We start from the raw sequence: 21,252 nt of genomic DNA on the forward strand, positions 1-21,252 counted from the left end.
TCGTACCACCTCGACGTCTGTAGTTCCACAAGTGAGCGTTTCTTAAGGCAGTTTTTGCCTCGCATCACCACTATGTGTAACCAGATACCCACTGAAGTATTTCCGATACAATTCGATTTTGGGTCACTTAACATCAGATGAGACTCCTCTGTTCCTAAGGTGGAAGCAATTTCAAAGGCTGTCATTTGAATTAGCAATTCATATTACATTCAAACTAATATTCATCTTCCATACGCTAAATAAACTTCAGTTAATAGTCGCTTTATTCCCTAGCATTTAAAATGCAGCTTATCAAGGACCTTTACATGGTTTTTGTTCTAGCTGTCTTTCAATTGATCGATTACTTTGAAGTCCGGACGAGGTAAAAAGTCCTTGTTTGTCCTCTGGAGGCGTTACGATAAAAGCTTCTTTTTATTTGCGCGTTACATTGTTGCGTGTTGTATCATTCGGTCGTTTTCACATACACGTAATTAATATTTCATGATATATTATATTGAACGAAATACATATTTATATTGTTTTTGCGCAATCAACGATTGAACAATTAACTTGTAATAACGAGTAATAATCAAACGTTGTGTCTATGACCTTTATATATTCTAGATTTTATTTTAAGTTGAAAAAGTTACTTCAAATTTTATCAACTTCAACCTGTAAAAAGTAAACTCTAGAATCTAGCCCATAAACAAGGAATGGAATATAGAGGTTTACGGTGATTTTAAGACAGATAATAAATAAACGTAAATATTTGAGTCATCGCTGCGGCTGTTGCAAAAACGTGCACGCGCGAGAATGTCTGATAGGAACGAATGCCAAAGAGTAAGCAAGAGCAGATGGCAGCTCAATTCTTTTCAGTATGGTATATATTTGTACTACCGGTGTACAATGAATAAATACAGTAGGTATATTATATATACCATACTTATTCTATATCTTCACTGTTGTTATTTATATTAACAGTTCGTTAGATAAGTCTTAATTTCCAGGTTAAAGCAATAATCTTATACTAAAGAGGAAACATTTGTGTTTTTTGTATGTATATTTGTAACGTTTTCACAGAAAAACCACCAAATTTTCTTTATTAGTAAGCTGCATCTTCACTGACTGACATACGCATACATTTCTAAAAAAATAGGGAGTAAATAACAGCCAAGGTGTTATCCATAAAAAATCTGTCATTGCCTGCGCTGTGGAAACTATTGATGATATAACTATGTTTTACAGTATTATAGAAAATATCATATCTCAAAAAAAAAATGTTTCACCCAAGGGCCATTGTACTACAGAACATCAAACATATTTTTTAATTTACTAATGTAGGATATGCTACGTAAATGATGTCACTAATTTAAAAATGTATTTGATAGTATAGGCGTTAAAGTAAAATCTTTATAATGATTAGAATATGATATTAAGTGTATATCTAATAAAATTAAAGGAATTTTAAAAAAACTAAGTAAAATCAAACTCTTATGTCAGCAAAATTATATCTATAGTCCGACTTAGTAAACTTTCCACTACCACGAGATCCGTATCTACGCGAGTGAAACCAGGGTGCGGGCATTGCTAGTAATATCTAGTATCTATAATACCTACCAGAACACATTGCTCCACTATAATCAATTAGTTTTAAAAATGACTAAGGAATATGACTTCTATTACTTTCGTCAGAAATCTTAAATCGGAAAATTGGAAAATTAAAGAAACAACTAGTATTAACGGCTTTGAACTAAGTTTGACTCACAATGGTGCAAGTGGCGACATTTGTCGCATATGGTTTGCCGATCAGCATAATAGAAGGTAAATAGGGTTTGCCTTACGAATCGACTTAATGACACAATGTTATATTACTTAACTTTAAAATATATAAAGGTATATAGCATAACTAACTAACTATATATATAAACTTAAATTAATTTACATAAGAGATATTTGGAAATAATTTTAAATTTATTTCTCCCATAAAGGAATATTTAGCAAAATAAAAATGCATCACCGTTTGAAATGGGTAATAGCATCTGTTCAATTATTTTACTCTATGCCGGTTACTGTACGTGGAAGTGTCATCAGTTGACCAGAGCTCAGTTTTCTCACATTAAAAGCAGACATCTAAGATTGTTGACGTCCAATTTTGCTAATTAAATCTTTGCGACTGAGAGATAAAATACCAATCAATACCCCAGTAGAATACTCTGCAATATAAAAATGGTTGATTATATCAAGGATAACAATTAATTTTGTATGTTAATAAAAAACAAAGTAATCACTATAAAGTACAGTCAATTTCTTCAATGCCAAATTCTTAATAAACGAACTACGTAACTCGAAATTCATGTAAACAAGTAATTTGGTTAATTAGTCAAATTCTATGTTTTAATTGAATGATGAAAAGATGAAAGAAGAACTCAATTTTTATTCATATTCTTAATATTGACTAAGGTCTCCATTTTTTCAATTTAAATGATTAACGATACAAATATTTTTCAAGCCAAAAGAAGAACTCAATTATGTATTGATATTTATAATAATGACTTGGGTTTCCATTTTTAAAAGTAAACAGATCTATTTATTAACGATCGAATATTTTATGGAATGTTCAAATAGGTTTTAATTATCTATCTTCTATAGACAAATAATTTTAAATTCAAAATAAGAACTCAATAATTTATTCATATTCCTTGGGTTTCCATTTTTAAATGTAAGGATTGTCTAAACAATCGAATATTGTACATAGTTTTATAGAAAGGTTTCCATGTTGTCTACCTTTTAAAACATTTATTATCGTCGTAACATAGAAGCTGTCAACCGTTTCCTTCATTAAACCATACGAATTGATTTAGCGAAAAAATGGTAACACCAGGAAATATTAAACACACTCTCACCGGAACATTATTGCGCTAGTTACACACAGTTAACGTATAAACTATAAACTGATTCCCAAGTCAAGTTTTCCGTTTAATTCCGCGAATGGTGGCGCCCTCTGGTCTCTAGCGACCGGACGTGAGCTACTGACCGCGTATATGCCTTTACTATTTAATGTAATAGTTGCATCCGTTTGTACATGATACTTCTTAGAAATAACGACCTGAATATGGAATTTCAGGAAGCGTTAGAAATCATTTGTTTCTTGAATTCTAAATAATTTATTGAATAAATGCGATACAGAAAAAAATTATATGTAAATCGAAGTGTGTTTTTACGATTTGCCACTTAACGACGCGGATGTCCGAAGTTCAAATAGACGTTATGTATCTGCCGAATGTTGCAGATGGGAGGTTTATAACGTCAAAATATTTACTGTTGTTTAAGATTTTAGGTTACAGATACTAAAAGTGTTTGGTTAATAGTCGACGTAATACATTTTAAATGTAAAAACTCGATAACCACCCGACATACTGCAATCAACATTACTCCGCCATGTACCATATAAAAACTAAGCTTTATTGATAAGCCTCAAATAATTGCGGTGTGATTGCAAAGTTATCGTCATGTTAATTCGGTTGGTTTGTATGAAAAAGAGGTTTGGAAAACCAAAAAGTGGGGTAGCGTACGCAACGAGCGCCGCGCGTCTGCCGCGTGTGCCGCGCGCCGCATTCTAATAAGGGCTAGTTTTTGTCGCGCGACAGCGTGGGAGCGACCTGGGATATGTGAACCAGTGCTTCCATATCGCAAAAGCAGATAGCTCCAGCATAAACTTACAGTAGATTCTCAAAAAATCCGTAAATGTCAAAATTATGACGTTTTCATCGGTCTAATCGAACAACAAATTCCAATTGCACATTTATTCATAAACGTAACCACGTTTTTAAAACATTCCTTGACGGTTATATTGTAGAGGATAGGTGAGAGTTTCAAACTATTATGATAATAAAAGAAAGCAATTTTCCGGTGAACATTTAATCTACAGTAAACTCTACTGTAAATGCAGTGAGTCGGCGCTCACGTACATGCATTAAAGACAGGTCTTATATGACATACGGATTGTGCGCTATTTTGTACCGAGACTTCTGGAATACCGTTGTTTACGCTGACAAACGGAATCTTTTAATTAATTTAATTACCTAAGTTTATGGGGTTTTCTGTCAATATTTTAACAGGTAAGGCAACGTCTACATTTACATTGGGTAAGTACACGATTTCGTCAGCTAAGAATATTCTAGCAGTTATCTTGTCTAAGATTTGCTGTTTCTAGTAGGCTCGTAACCAATGAAGCACGTGGCTAAGTTGATTAATATTCTGAACGTTTCGTTCTTAATTAATAAAGTTGCTTAAGCACTGAGCGGTAATTTATGTATTTTAGAAAATTAACTGTAGTTTAATCTAGTCTTTATAAATTAAAAATATTCCCAAAATATGTTGAACTCTGAGAAAATTTTCCATTCCTTGAACGCTGATTTCTTATAAGGAGAAGGTTCTTATAGAAGAATCAAATGAAATGAGTCAAAGTCAAAAATCATTAATTCATATAGGTAACACAATGTACACTTATGAACGTCAAAAAAATTCTAATGTATATAATCGTATAAAAACATATATTTAATGTATATATGATGCTGCACAAAACTAAAAAAGGAAGTATTTTTATTGAATTTCTCCTTGTGAATATTAATAATCCAATGGTATTACAACTAAATGGATCTTGGCCTAACATTGCATCAGTTTCTTTTATAATTTTTAATTCATAGACAAGAAGGTGAGCTTTATTTCTGACACATGTCGATTTTGGTTAGTGTGTTCCTTCACCGTAAGAGCGCATTGGTACACAGACAGGGATCAAATCTTCGAACTCAGGAAGAGTCGTTCGCAGAAGTCACGCGTTCATTAGTACGCCTAGATTTTCCAAAGTTATTAAGTAAAAACTCTAGTCAGATATTACACCCGTATGTTTCACGCCTAAGCGGTGGGATTTAAAGTTTAAATTAATTTTTATAATGTAAAATAAACGATGATATAAACCACACCCGAGAGTACCATAAAGTATTCGTGAAATAACGTCTAGCAAGCCCATAAATCGGTCGTTCGTTTTTCATTTTTCTTTCGGAATTGGATGTTGAATTTTTTTCCAAATTTCCAGTTACTTTCGGCGCGTGGTGCCACGTCAATGTTTCACACGTGCCGCGTCGAAACTGCGATCTCCGCTTTTTATCGTATAATCCATTTTGGTACGAATTTGTTGGTTTTTTGAGTCACAACGTCGCGGAAAATAATAACGAATGTATTAATTAGTCATTTGACTTCTTAGCATAGGTTAAGGTGAAAGTTCTGGATTCAATTATACAAAAAATAAACAATAAATAGGAAAGTTTTATTACACAATGTTTGTGTAGTAATAAGTGGTACCTACTCGGGAAAATTTTGTACTCATTAAATAATCCGTAAATACATACAAAAAAATATACAATATAACGTAATACGTATTCGATAGATCTTAAGAAAAATTATGAAATCTATAAAAAAATAATAAGGTTGTGTACCCTGTAAAATTGAAAAGGGTTGTCACTTAATAAACACGACTATGCGAAGTGTTATAAGAAACAGAAAAACCCAGAAATATTTTACGTACAACTTTGTAACGCTACCTTAATTTCCAACAACCTATTGTCCACAATGGTTAAGTGCCCCTTATTGAAGTTTTTATATCAACACCTTTATCTGAATCAATAGGTCGTTTCACCCCCCCTTCCTCCTAACAGACGTGAGGTGCGAATTTTATGGCAATTGATTTTTAGCACGCCCATAAAAATATCGAGTCGTTTAATTCCACACTAATTTTGTTCAAAGTTGGCTGACGAAAAAGTTGGAGTTCCAAGTTTAAAATATTTTAACGCATTTTGTTCAAATATTAAATATAAAAACTTTTTGATTTCAGATATTGTTTTTTAGTTAGCTTCAACTTGAGAATTTATTTAAAATAGGAACAAATAATGGCTCATAATTGGCAGTATTGAGTTAATTTAAAAAAAAAATTCTAGATGATTGTAGAGATCTACATAGATATCTTTTAGATTGTAAAGTTTATGTGGAGAGTGATATAAGTCGTGTATGAGCAACGTATAATTATTCAAAATGAGCCCGCCCGGAGGCTCTGTTAAAGGCATATAAGTTGGGTCGTTAATAGCGTCGACAAGAGCACAATACTAGGTTCTGTGCATACTAAGGCCAACAGCGAGATTCCATTCCCAAAAAGAAAAAAAAGTTCTGTGCATTATGAGCGCATCGTATTATCCAACTCACTGTGCATGACGGGAAGAAAATTGGGAATCTATTTTTAAAACGCTGTTAAAATAAATCTTACGAGTATACCAATTTTCTACCAAATATATATGTATATAGCATTTTGTACAGTGTAACATTATGATTTTAATTCTTTCAAATTACGAATATGGAAACTATTGCTATTCCCCTCGTGGTTTTTATTTAAAAAATATATCCATAATTGTGGCTTATTATATTATTGTCCATGCATTAGTACTGGAGTGTACGTTTATGTGTTTCTAGTGTCGTAAATAGAGCAGTGTCACGAGCACAATGTCTGAGCCGCGCTCGACTTTAGGAATTAACTCGGGAACAGTTCTTCATATTTAAATATATTCTGATTATTAAGATTGTTTTATTTAGATTAAGAGATGGACATTGAAATCAGGAATAGAGTTAAGCCTTTAACATCAACTAAGCATAGTTCTTAGAACATCTTTATAATAAGAGGTATGTTATTATAAAAATTTACAATCCTTACTTTGTGACAGATAATTTATTAGTTCAAATATTATCATACAGATTACGTAAAAGCACTGTTGACTTCAGGGTGACTCTCATCCCTGACATTTGATCCCCGTCCACCAATGCACTTTCTGTCTATATGCGCATTGCTCGTAAGGTTAAGGAAAACATCGTGAGGAAAGCTGCATGTTCCAATTCAAAATTGGACATGTGTGAGACAGAAGGCTGATCACCTACTGGTCTATGAATTGAAATGATCGAAGAAGAAGCGTATGCAATCTGAGGCCAAGAACCATATATAGGAATGTAGGGCTACTGGATTATTATTATACATATTCATTGTTTGCAATTCTTAAACGTAGTCCCTAACAAGTGCTTTCGTGCTTATATGCCGTTGTGGTTATAGAGCTTACTGAAGTTCAGAAGCAAATTGAAAAATAACACTAATAATTACAATCTTTAGTTTTATCAGGTGTTAAAATAAAAATACGCTACAGGGATATTAAAATGCAAATTTTTAATCAAAATATTAATTTAAAAATTGTCAATCGTTTATAATATTGAAGTATCGTTTGTATGAGTGGGCGTTTTGCAAGCTAATAAATAGCACAGAAGCTGGGTGGCGCGGGACCACCCCGTTGTTATTTGTGGAGAATATAACTGATTTATCCTATAAGAAGTGTTTAATAGCTATCGTGGAGCTAAGCATGAAGCTTACTTATAAAAGCCTAGAAACCGTAAAGTTGTCAATCAATGAAATAATTTGACTGTTACTGTAAGCTGACACATCTCTGGTGTACCAAGATGAGAATACAATTATGTTATAGATTTAGATTTTATTTGAGTAAAGTTTAAAGATGCTGATAGTCCAAGTAGGTAGTCTTAACTTAGTGCAAGGAATCGCAAGACAAACGCAAAAGTTTTGTTTATACTGGAGAGGATGAATGGTGTACAGTTCCTCCAACATTAAGCGTGGAACCTCGACCTAACCATTGACTAGCCTCGAAGGCTCCAGTGGCTAAGGTCAAGAAGTTGTATATATCCTTAGCGGCTGTAATATCTTCATTAGCGCGTCTCATAACGTCATCGCAGTAAATCTTATGCGTAAATTGTAGGTGCCGATATTTGCCATACTTTGCGATCACAATTTCAAGAAATTAGAGTAAAACGTTCTTTTACATTCAACCCCAAACACTAATCAAGTAAACTAATTCGTTATTTTCGTTGCGTCCTGATAAAACACTGCTAGATAAGCGGCGCGTGCACATAAAACATTTTCTCGTAAGGCCTGCGCAGACGCGGCGAGTACAAACCTCGCGGCGTCTTTGCGACAATCGCGGCATCGCACGCGAGGGAGATAAACGGCCATGATTAAATCGCTTTCACTGCCTGCCCCTTGGTGAACGGGTGCCCTTATCAAATGTGCTCAGAATTTTGAACACATTACCTTTGAAACCCTTTGCCACACAAACGCTTACGTAAACTCTTCTATATATCTCTTTTGTTACGTCGCTGTTCAGATTTCACATGAATACTGACCAACTGTTGATACGGCTCACGTGGTTTAAAACTTTAAGGTGCACGAAACACCAACAACTCACGAGGGTAATTTGTAAGTATTATTTAAGTCGTTAATAAATCAGATTTGAATATTTCTCCGGCATATTCATTTCTCGCCTCCTTTCCTGGCGAAGACTCCTTCGGTGCCCGAGCTTTGAGAAAATTCCAATACATTCAACGTTCTACCCGTAGGGATCCTTAGGATTGTTAAGTTCTTAGGTCTCAACTTCTCATACATTTAGTTATAGTGCAGCTTGCTAATACATACACTACGTGTACCATAAAGATGCTCTTGACATTTATTACACATAAATTTAAATACACATTTCACAGTCCACTGGCTGACAAGCTGTACACAAGATAAATTGGGTTTTAAGAGCAGTGTTGGTCTGGCTTGAATGTCTGTGGTCGTATGTTTTAATAACAGCAGCAATGAAATTTTTTGTCTATGGGGATTTAACACTCGCTCACGATGAAGGAAAACACCGCAAGGAAGCTGGCATGTTAGACCCAAAAGACGAAATGTTACACAAAAGTTACTTGCCCAATAAGAAAAAATATGATAAAGAAATATAGAAATCTGAGTCCAAGACAAAGTTAGCCGTGAGTCATTGTTACGTTTAATATTACTTATAGTAGTATAATACTCTACTACTAAACGTCATAATATGTCAAACTATAACTAGTTAAAAGAAACTATAACTAGTAATAAAGATGTTGAAGATAACAAAATAAATGTTATTAAAAACCTCTTATTGTTAGACATAAAAATACGACAATTGGAACATAATAGCAATGTTAAAAGCCACGAATAGTTTTGCCCATATAGATATGAAATCTGTGTAGATTTTCGTAATTTTTGTGATGCTTGGCGCGTTATCTGTATGTAAGCGAAATAGCCGTCACAAGTCATACAATGAGTAAAGGATGTGTGACCGGAAGTACAGTGTCAATATTTGATCGACCCGAGGCGGTGCGCGTTGAAATGAAATTGTTACCTTTATGATAAGTGTGTGTTTGTATACGTAAAGAATATTATTTTAACATTTACAAAGAATTTTTCAAATTACGCAGACTGAGGCACAGATTCTACTAGATTAATCATTGACCAACTAAATACAATAATCATCAATCATCATACCTATATGATTATGTCATCGCATTAACTGTCCCATTTTTTATTTTAAAGTATATTTCACATATTTACACTACTATTATAAATAGTAATTGTATGTTTGTAGCAAAAAACAACTTAAAAACTGCTGACCAATGCCCGCTATTAGAATGCTACATTATCCTTGAGTAACATAGTGTAAATGTAGAAAAAAATGTTTGGACGTGCGTAATCGGGACTGGCCGCTATAATTTTTTTTAATGAAAACTACAAGGTATCGGCGATTTTCAGCAATAGCTGAAATAAAATAAACATACGACAGTCGTTATGGGAATATAATTTTAAAATATGAACTAAGTATATATAAGAAAACATTTTACAAGGTCACTCCTAAATTCGTGTAAGTTAGACAGTACAATGAGCGTCAAAACTCCAGTTGTAGTTGTATACGTGTGCTTAAGACAAAACTGTGTGATACAATCGCTAACCATTGTATTATATCGTATTAATCTCGTATCATTGTATTGCTCGGTTTGTATCATACAAAACGATGATTCATATCGCGATTGCGGAGACGATAACTATATTTCTAGAAATCTGTATTTTTTGGTTTTGCGAACGACATTTGCTACATACATGCTTTCCTGCATGTCATCCAACAAAAAATGCACATTTTTTACTATTTTTGTGTCTTTATATTTAAAGAATATATTATAAAGTAATAATTTAAATAGCTAATTAGACACACCAATGTAGTTTCTATACAAAAGTTTTAAGTCTCGTTTTTTAACTTAAGAACAATGCGTACATAGAAATTTAACGAACAAACAATGGAAAGCGTCTTTATTTTGTAAAGAAGTATAATTTAAAAAAAGGAATGAATTATGTATCAAAAATTAAAAAAAAGCGCTAGATAGAAAGATTTAAAACATACGATAAAAGTCGAATTCTATTTTTCGTCAGAAGTACAAATACTGAAACAGGAAGCTGTAACGGGCGATCGCACACCACGCCTTTTATATGGACGAGTATTGTACAAAACTACCCAGTCTGTAACTAGAGCGGAATTTTCATAGATGCGGTTTATCGCTTTATGCTATCACAAAGTTCTATTTTTAAATAGAAAAGTACGTAAATAGGGTACTTTAAAATTAATAGTTATAAAATTTGTTGCTTTGTATTTCAGTTACATCTATTCGAAACCACGATAATGATTAGAATAAATAATGATTACAATAGATTTAAAAAGTTAGTGCATTGACTGCAGTATCTAAGTCAATTATATGTATATTATATATATACACGTAGACCTTAATTGATTTTATTGTCTATATATCACAAAAGTTCGGTGGCCGTTGTTACAATTTATCTTAAAATAATAAGCTCTACATACATACAAGAAATCCACACAATTGTCAGTCGTAAGGATAAGGATAAAATTAGGAAGGGAATAATGAAAGAAGAAATCTTTGCCTTGAAAATATAATTAAGGGCGTAATTATAATTCAAGTTAGTATAGAACAAGCGAAACAAAAAAGTATGTAAATCAAATGTGACGATCAGCCGATTTAAAATATTATGGAATATCCACAACAAAATTTATAATACAAAATATGTATTTATAATACAGTCTATATTACGTAGTGATATGGCACAGTTAAGAAAAGATTTTTCAATTGTAGGCTTTCACATAATATTTATGTGAATTAGTATATCACCATATACTTAATGTCATACAAAACACTTCGTATCACAAAAATTAAACAAAGTGCAAAACAAATTCAAATCACGAGTTAAATTTTTTTCGACATTGTTAACCGTGCGTAGGAGAGGCGTGGGTGTGTCATCGCAAAAAGGTTTTAAGTTTTAAATTACTGTTTTTGTGATAAATCAAAGAACCGCCTTACTGCACGGACACCTGGAGACCGTGCCATTAATTAGAAATACCTTTTTATTCATTTTACGGGTAACGTCATTTTTAGCATAAACACTGCTTAGTTTACACGTTTTTATTTTAATATAAAAATTAGGTTACGATGTGATCAAATAACCTCGGCGTGAATTGCTACGGACCCAAGTCAAACCCTTTTAGTGCCAAGGAGCGCTGCTCTCTCTAATTGTTAAAGATGTCCGCGTCGGTACAGCGCTGCCTGCTTGTCCTTTTGACAGTAAATATGTTCAATTTCTGTGTTTGTTCTTCTGAAGAGAATGTTGAAAAAATTATGAATATTGGTGTATAATAACAGAAATAGTGAATTTTTTCACAGAAAAATGCACATTTTACCATACATTTGTAAAATCTGTATGGCACTAAAGGGCTAAACTAAAATCGCGGAAACACGAATGAAATTACAACGGTCTCGTAACTTAAAAACATATACTCGTATATAGAAAGCTGTATAAATAGTTTTATAAGAAAGCCCAAAGATAGTAATAAAAATCGCTGTTCGCATACAACATGTGATCGTCATTTGTTTTATTTTAAATGCGTCATCGTCACATCTCATACTGTTAATGCATAATCGGCAAATTTAGATAGCCAATATGTAATCTTTGGCACGTAATTGGCAATCAAATAATGAATCACGTTTGTTTTGCTTAAATTATTGATTAGACAACTTTTCATATATGGTAACTGAACTTGAATACGCCAATTTAATTTTATGGCACTAAAATTACCGTGAATCCTTTTTTTCCTAATTTATAATTAGCTCGTTATATCAATAAACAAGACAAGGAAGTTTAAGACACTAATAATAGACGTCAAATAACATCGAAGTCCCCTTTGACTCAACTTAGTTTTTAATTTAACGACAAAAGAAAAGAGTATAAAGATAAATGTAATTAATACCACATAGGATTCAGTCATACCGAGTAATGAAAGAAGACATTAACTATTCTAAAGTACACGTCAGAACAGATCAAAAATCAGATTATTTATAATTAAGATGAAAAAATAATCGATTTTCTCTCTATTTTGATCAGTTTATTAATTGCCTTAAATTTAATTAGATTATTATAAAATTTTCGTTAATTTATTTTGTATTGAAAAATAAGTTTTGCAGTCTTTCACAATTCTTTTTTGTACTGTTTTATTTCATTAGGAACCTGAACCCTGTTAGTAGCGATAAGGCTGCTCGTAACACGATGTTTTTAAGTTTATTGTTAATAATATTACTGTGCAAAATTAACGAATAATACAGACACTCTTAAACAAATGATACGTGTTTAGACAAAGGAATTGTTAAGTGCAATTATTGTCATAATTTAAAAACTAACGTCATTTATAAATATTCATTGTTTACTTGGATTGGATGCTTCTGTTACAGATAATTGTAAATACACACAATAACCATTAAAACTGTGGGCGGAGCATGGGAACAAAGTATAGGTTTTATATGTCTATTGTTAGTCCAAGTCTTAAGCGGTCCGATTTTTTATTTTAGTATTAATAATTCTTCTGTTCGTAACTCTTAAAATCCCAGGTAAGTTACACATTTATATGTTTTTTTTTAAATAATAGAAACTAATTTATTACATTGAGTCCTATATCTATATAGTTCCGAATGATTCCGTTCAATACTATATGTGTGAGCCTGGGTATCCGGAAGCTATATCCAGGATGCTCCCTTCCCTCGGTGAAATAATATGCACTGGTTCGGCTGTCGCGTGTTAATCCAATAATCGATATGACTAAAACTAGCCCTTACCATCAACGGTGGCGTATCTCACTTCAAACACTGGATCCTTCAATGATGAATCAAAAAAAGTAAATGCTATACGGTATGCGGTATATATTATATTTAGTGCGCACCCGACAGCGGTTAACATTTAACTCCCTTGCGCCGGGACGCCACCTACCATCTCCGGTTCGTGTGTCAAAGTCAAATCGACAATTGCCATCCTTCTTTGATTTACACAGATTTAGCGCAAACACTATATGTAATATTACATCAACAATGACTGATGTCAAATCGTTTGTAAGTGGTAATAATTGCAGTGTTGGGGTAAACTGTGATGGCAATAGATAATACTAATAATACTGTAATTTGCTAAGATATGTATATATTCTATAAATTAATAAAAAAGATATTTAAATCTATCGTAAATATCTAATCAGAAATTTATTGGTGCGTAATAGTTGATAGTAGTATTCGTGGCAAGGTTAATGTGAGATAGCGCCATCTGTGTCTGTAATTCTGAAACGATTTATATTACTGAAATATAATATTTTAATGTATTTCATTATGTATCTATCTGTTGTATAACACAAATAAACTAAATAAATACTTGTTAACATTGAGTTTTTCAGCTTTATTTACAAGCTGATCAAGAAAGAAATCTAATCGCTAGTAACATAGACCAACCGATGCACCCTCTAACCGTCAAGCAAACTGCATATCCAACAAGGTGTAATTGTTTTATGTGAAGACTTTGTTGAACGATTGTTTAGCACTTAGCATGTATCTTAATTTGTTCACACCCTTAAGGCTGTGAACTTAACACCGGTAGTCAGGATATTTTTAACATTCCGTCCAATTCTTTCAATGGCCGCGTCATTCTAGAGTTGAACAACCCTTATAGAACCAGTTTTTTAATTATTCTGTTAATTTACAGGGTTTTTTTTATTTTTAATATTACAAATTTTTCCTACTTTAATACAAAATAAATAATAAGCTGCCTGGAAGTCCGATGTCGCTTCATCTCAATATATACAAAATTCTCATGTCACAATGTCCGTTCCTATATATCGTTAATCGCTAAATTAATTTTTAAATTATTTATTATACAGCATACAAAAATACATACAACCCTTAATATTAATACCTCTTTACTATCAACCCCTATATTTTATTTGTTAATTAGAAAATTATGACTTGAACTCTGAGGTTTATATAGAGAAATATTCACAGAAAAACCTCATAAGTTTTCATTCCGGAAAACCGAACAGTCTCTGGGGTAGCATAGCAAAATGTTCCATGTTTGCATGTACTAAAAAGGTAGGCTAAGTAAAATCACAGTAAGGAGAAACGCAGTTCGCGGGGCAGCTAGTCTACATATATAAATCTTCTATGCGAGAGTTTGTAACAATTTCGTCAACGGCAAAATCGGTTTTTGATTAAATTTTTGTGTGTTCAAGTGGATTCGAGAATGGTTTATTTTGTTGTTTTAAGCCTTAGGGTCTGTTTCACAATGTTTGGATAAAGTACCAAATAGCTATGCAACACATAAACTATTTGGAAAATAAAAGTTCGGAATAAGAAACTTCGCGTTTCATCGGAATCATAACTTATGATAAACTTTATGTGACGAATAGCTTTATCTGACAGTCGTGAAACGCAACAATAGTATTGTCTTTTGTTAAAATAGCTTTTACACATTAAGAAAACACTTTTTGAACGGATTGAAGCTATGTATTATTATTAAAAACTTACAATTATTTACATAATTTTAATTTTTTTCCGACGTTTCGCGTGCTTTTCAGCGTGGGTGGTCATGGTGACTGAAGACAAAATGTCAAAAGTATCACAGCTGCAGATAAATAAATACAGATAACACAATTTATAATTATGTATAGTATTATGTATATATAATAATACATAGCTTTAATCCGTTTAAAAAGTGTTTTTCTTAACGCAACAATAGTGTTTATCCTATCAATAATTAATAAATAGCTTATTTGGAACTTATGTAGAACTTATCCGTACATTGTGAAACAGACCCTTATAGTTTTAATATCACAACGAGTTATATTTCGATCTATATATCTCCAATATTTAATTTTATTTATTTTAAATATTAATACAGGACAATATATATATACATACGTATTGTATTTAATAGAAATTACATCAAATAACCCAATTTCGAATAAAATATTTATGAAAACACTTGTACTATAATTAATTATTAAAGATATAAAGTTATGTTGTAATAACTTAAGAATTAATCTCTCAGATTCACCTGTCTTTTATGAAACCATACATTAAAAACACTTCAATTTCAATAACCATACAACATAAGTACCACTTTCATCATGGCGTTTTATGTTTATTGATTTTGATTGAATGCGCATAAATTGTTTTTGCCATAACCCGAAATTAAGTATCGCTCGTGTACTCACTGAATACACAGAGTAATCACATTTTAACCTAAATTATTTATTACATAATGTTAAAGCAAATAAATAACCATCACGATTGGTTAGCCTTAGGTTATCTTTCATAAACATAACAACCTACGTAAGTTCAAAGCCACATGAAATTAAATATATATCCAACATATTAATTTAATAAAAAATACATAAAATCGCGAATGAAAGGTCGCACTCGTTGCAAACTTCAATATAACAGCTTAATTTTTAACTGTTTCTTTCATAAAGCATACAAAAGACAGGGACAAGTATGTTTCTATAACAGCAGTACTAGCATCACCCTTGACCGATGACCGGTGAGTGAGTCAGAGGCGCCGACGCTGCTCACAAGGGCGAGACGAGCGCATGATGTATTGTAACATACGATCCAAAATATCATGTCTTTTGGGTCAAAGGCGACGTGTCACTCGAGACATCATGAATTTTCACTTGTTTTACGGTCGATACGACATGTATGCTTAAAAGATACATGAAAATATGACGTCACAAATTTTACACAAACACACATCTTAGAACGTAAAAAATTCAAACTAACAAGGAAAAAAACACAAGCAAACAGTCAAAATTAAAACTAAACAGACACTTAGACCTCATTAAGAGTAGTTGTAGTATTAATTAATTAGTAGGTAGATTGTAGAAATATTATAATTAATGTTAGTAATTAAATAGTAAGTGCGAGACCGGCTATTCATAGGAGCATTAAAAGTACCAGATAAGCGAGCCGTAGACACGTAAAGAAGACTAAGTTCTAGTAACTATAGACTACAAAGAAATGAAAATTAACCAAGAAGGTCAAATAAACGAGGTCGTAGAAGTTTTAGGGTATCTAAATCGAAATAATCTAAACGAGCCTTGTACGTTTGCAATGGACCACGCAAGTGTAGACGATTGCAGCGTTTTCTGAGGCAACGTTTTTGGTATTTATGTAATGTGGTGACCAGAGTACACTGACATATTCTATACATATTACGAACAAGTGATTTGTAAAGAGTTACTGTACTTTTAAAGTTTGTAAATGATGTATTAATAAACTTAATATTAAAGTATTTTATTAGCTTTGTTGCCAATTGATTCCGTGTATTCAAAGAAATTTATACACTCAAGTGGCGTTTATGGCTGTTTTGGCAACGTATAGTGAGAAATATTAATTGTTTTGAATTGATGCTGACTTTGAACGATTTCCAACATCTAGAGCCGATACGGAGTGGGTTGATCTTATTTTAGGGTATTAGTTGGATTATAGCATCATTTTAACAGCGGCTAGACAAATTATAATTCTAAATAATTTCCCGACAATGTAGTCATCGTAGGTATTAAATAGCTTACGTATGATATTGCTAACCCGGTTGTGTATGTTTGTTAAGTTAACTTGTAAAAAGTTTTGTTACATGAATTGCATGGCATGTCGTGTAAAAGTTCTTTGGAAGTAATATGGTATCGATGCGAAATTAGTAATTGAAGACAAATTAAGTATTTCTAATTGAATCATTCCATATGACCAATGTATAATAATTGATAATAAGAAATTGTCTCAAAGACAAAATTTATCATAACGAGCCTTACTTAAGACTAACAAGTAATTAAAACCTAAACTATTTTACTAAAAAGTATTAAAAAAAAGAAAAATACCAATAACACTACTTTCAGACGATCTCTATGAAAGGGAAGACACTGTTTCTGCATACTATTGTTTTCCACTTACCACTGTTTAGCCCTTGAGACTAACGTGCACTCATAATAATTCGAATGGTTTAGTAGGTAATAAACAATAATATACTAAATAATTTTATAGATTACAATGTGAGTGTAAAGCTTTGTATCAATATTAAATCTGAGATCATCTTAATTACGTAACAACATAGGAATTATCACAAAGAACTTATTGATACGTGATCTTTTTGTAAATAGTATGAGTCAAATCCCTGAGATAAATCGGGATCATATTACACATGCCTAAGTAACAAGGCTATCATATTGATACATTAATTTAAAATGTTCATTTGAATTTCGATAAATATTATTCAATTGTATTATTATTCTCAGACTGATACCAAGGCTTATTCTTTTATGCAAAAAACGATACTATAGTAAGCTTAATAAGTTTTTATTAAAACTACATAACAGTATCTATGACCAATTAATTAAATAATCACTAAGTATTTAAATACATTTTATTAAATATGTATAACCAAAAGCTCACACCGATAATTTATTGGGCGTATCTCAGTTCCATTTCTAGTTCCTAACCAGTTATACTATAGACAAATAAACTTTTCCGGTATTGTGAAAAAACATACATAATTATAGATATATACAAATACTATTCGCTATACACTTACTTCGTAGAATTAGCTACTACTTCTCACTTTGATTTACTAAATCTTGGACCACCGTAGTGTATGAAATTTATTTTAATATTCCCGTTGCAAAGGAAATAAATACAACTTCTAACAACATGTCACGATAAAAAAGGATTTAAAGCAAAAAAGTGTCTATATTTGGATTGTATCGGCATTATATTAATTTAATTAATTCGAACGCTGAAACACATTCCAATTAAAGCCTTAATGATAGAACCCCGCTGCGCGCACGCATCATAAAGTTCACAAATTGTCCTCAAAGTGTTTTATCTGATTCTTTTACTTTTTTAATCTGATAACGTTGCTACCAATATTTTATTAGTAACTGTTTTTGTATTTGTAAAGTTTGTAATTATAATCCTTTTTTTTAAGATTTGCCAAGGGGCCTTGCAATACATCTATACAGAAAAATAATATTTAAACTAATTGTAGACCCTTTGTCAGGCAAAAACTGCAAGCTTTATAAGTATAAAGCTAAGGTAAGCTAAAGATGTTAAGTAATACCTACTGTTAAAATACATAATTCTAACAAATATGTGAATCTGAATATGTGATTTAAAAAATTCAAAATCTTTTGAATAAACACAGTTTATACGTAATCATTGAACTACTGTTAAATCTTGTCTATATATTCAAAACTGTAAAATAATTCTTAATTCAAATTCAATTTGAACATGGCAAATCGAAATGACGACAATTCATAATATCCTAAAAAGTAATATGTGTAACCATAAAAATAGAATAAATCTTGTATGAAAAATATGCTAAGCTGCATTATATGTAAACTGTTCCTCCGAATAACGATTCATTGGAAAAATTTAACCGCCCTTTTTATTGGAACAAACAATGAGCTCTGAGGCGGGCAAACGATGCAATTAAACAGTTTGTGCCATTTCATTTAAGCTTAAAATACTTATTGATATTCGTTATGGCGTTTGCATATTTATGTTCCGAATGCTTCCCTTAAAAATTTCGATTTATTGTGTACAAGACAAAAAGAGGTCATATTTTATTCCATGTTATTCGTGTAGTTTTTCCACCAATACTTGTATTTGCGTACAAATTGCCTACTTTTAAATACTAAACGATTATTTAACCGTCTGCATAACATCAACTATATTGATTGCTTATTTATGTCCAGTATGCTGTAAAAAAACCCCATGTTGGACAAAAAGGGATAATAAATACGTCCTAAAAATGGTATGACGAGTATACAGTTATGACCGCGATTATATGAAAATTAGACGTGATTATAATTTAAAAGGTATCACTCTGACGCGTTGGATAAATAAAATTTAAAAAGTTTGTCAAAATAGGGTACGATACAACTAGTGTTTGAAATTAAAATATTGATCTGTTTAAAGGAGTAACGTTAAAACATCAAGAGAAAATCAAACAATTTTATCGAGAAAAAGTTCTATACAATTAATTCAGATCCTAGATGAAATATAGATACTTTTTTTTGTTAATTAATTATGCACTTCTTGTACTTTACACTCTGTATGTTTTTCTTTTTTTATTCTCCCATATTAGGGTTACCTGGAAGAAATCGCTTGTTAGCAATAAGGCCGCCTATTGCCTAATAACTTATGTAACCTACTGGCTTTTTGTTTGTATAATTATGTATGTTATGGTAGCAAAGTATAAATAAATAAATAAAAATTAGATACCTACATAAAAGGCGGAATTTGTTTAATATATAATCTTGTTATTTTATATACTTTTCTTAGCATGTTAAAATAAGATATTGATGACATGTTAATATATATAATATTTTTAGAATTGCATATACAGTTTAATACTAGTACTCATCAAATAAATTATTACAAAACGGTCCTTTAACGTTTTTACTCTGTGGTAACAAAAGTTAATAAGCCCCGCTGTCAAGGGAGAAAGTGCACAGATTTATTTGTCGATGTTCTTTGCCATCTTTATGTAACTTGGAGGCTTAATGCAATTTATTTTAGTGGATCACGCTTCGCCAGCGGCCGGCAAATTAAAAACTTTTTAAATATTCATTACCAATAATTTGTAATTAATGTATGTACAATGTCATGTTATCTAGAATTATGTTTATTACGATTCAGTGCGAAATTTAAGATCATGAAATTACTTTAAAAAAAAAATATAAACGACTTATAAATGCACTAAAAAGTAAAAATAATATTTTCTATTTACATTGATTGGCCTAGAAGTCGAATACTGCAGTAAAACCGTATTTCTATCTTTAATCTTCTCTGACATATTAAAAAAAAACTAAATTTTTAGGTTCTAAATAATGCTTAAAACCTCGTCAGGCTGAGGAATTGTATTTTTATTTCATTTACTGTTTTTAAATATTAACTAATTTCTTCAGCATTTATTCAATAAGATCAAATTTTTCATAAAGTATAAAATTGAAATCTATTTCATACAAATCAATGCTTTATTTATGACGTACTATTCTGCTGTGTATACAGAATCTGATCTAAGCAATATTCGCAGAAAAATAAACTCGAAACGCGATAATGATGTCATCTCTCCGACACTTTCTATCCGAAACACGAGCCGTAAACATTTCGCAATAAACTCGATAACAGAATGATCACTTAATACCCTTAATAAATTCCTTGAACATTTAATACACAATTGTGACCACCGTCCGTGATTTATCCGTAAAAAATTCATTTAATACCATTAAAAATCAATTTTCGTCCAGCCTCCGGCTTCACATGATTAATTTCTCATACAAATTGAAAAATATATAAGTATAAATACGCAGCTTTTTCTGTAATAAAGAAGTCATATTTACAGTTTTATGTTATAAGAATGAATAAAACAGATTTAATGTCATCACTGGATTGGAATAATTTTTTACCAGAATTCTTTATTTTAATAACGTTAAAATAATATTTGGATATCCACTATGAATATATGTAAGTTAAAAGGTTTATCAAACAACATAAATAACTTCAGACTATACTTCAGGCTTAATTTGGAAGGCAAATAATAAATTCGGGCGTGTATACCTAATTAATAAATTGTTTTTCTATTTCAGGTTACCGGAAATCAGATGTCACACTACTGTCAGACACTGACAGCAATCTTAAAATACCGGACACAGACTAGTGAACTATAAACCAAAAATAAATGTTTATAAATAAAAATACACTAAACATTACGACTTTTATTGGCCCTTTATTGTTTATGTATAGTAAAGTTGAGAATCTATATATAAATTAAACTATAAAAAATTTAAGTTGTTTTAGTATTATCTAGTTATATATCGTAATTGTACAATAAGATAGCGTATAGGGAAAATAACCAACAATACAATACCCGTTCATTCACCAAACCTCATCTCT

At 31.5% G+C, this 21,252-nt stretch overlaps 1 protein-coding gene and 1 long non-coding RNA gene across 4 annotated transcripts in view; both read right to left on the bottom strand.

Moving 5' to 3' along the window:
- Window positions 1-21,252, bottom strand: part of LOC123713482 (serum response factor homolog) — a 154,558-nt gene that overhangs the window by 64,998 nt on the left and 68,308 nt on the right. The gene's annotated exons all lie outside the window — the stretch shown is intronic.
- LOC123713484 lies at window positions 19,344-20,865 on the bottom strand. The gene is made up of 3 exons (XR_006754195.1): window positions 20,766-20,865; window positions 20,583-20,675; window positions 19,344-19,447 (listed from the first exon to the last, which is right to left on the bottom strand). It is a non-coding gene; the product is annotated as an uncharacterized LOC123713484 (long non-coding RNA).

The sequence above is a fragment of the Pieris brassicae genome, chromosome 8 (assembly GCF_905147105.1).
Source record: "Pieris brassicae chromosome 8, ilPieBrab1.1, whole genome shotgun sequence".
NCBI classification, from domain to species: Eukaryota; Metazoa; Arthropoda; class Insecta; order Lepidoptera; family Pieridae; genus Pieris; species Pieris brassicae.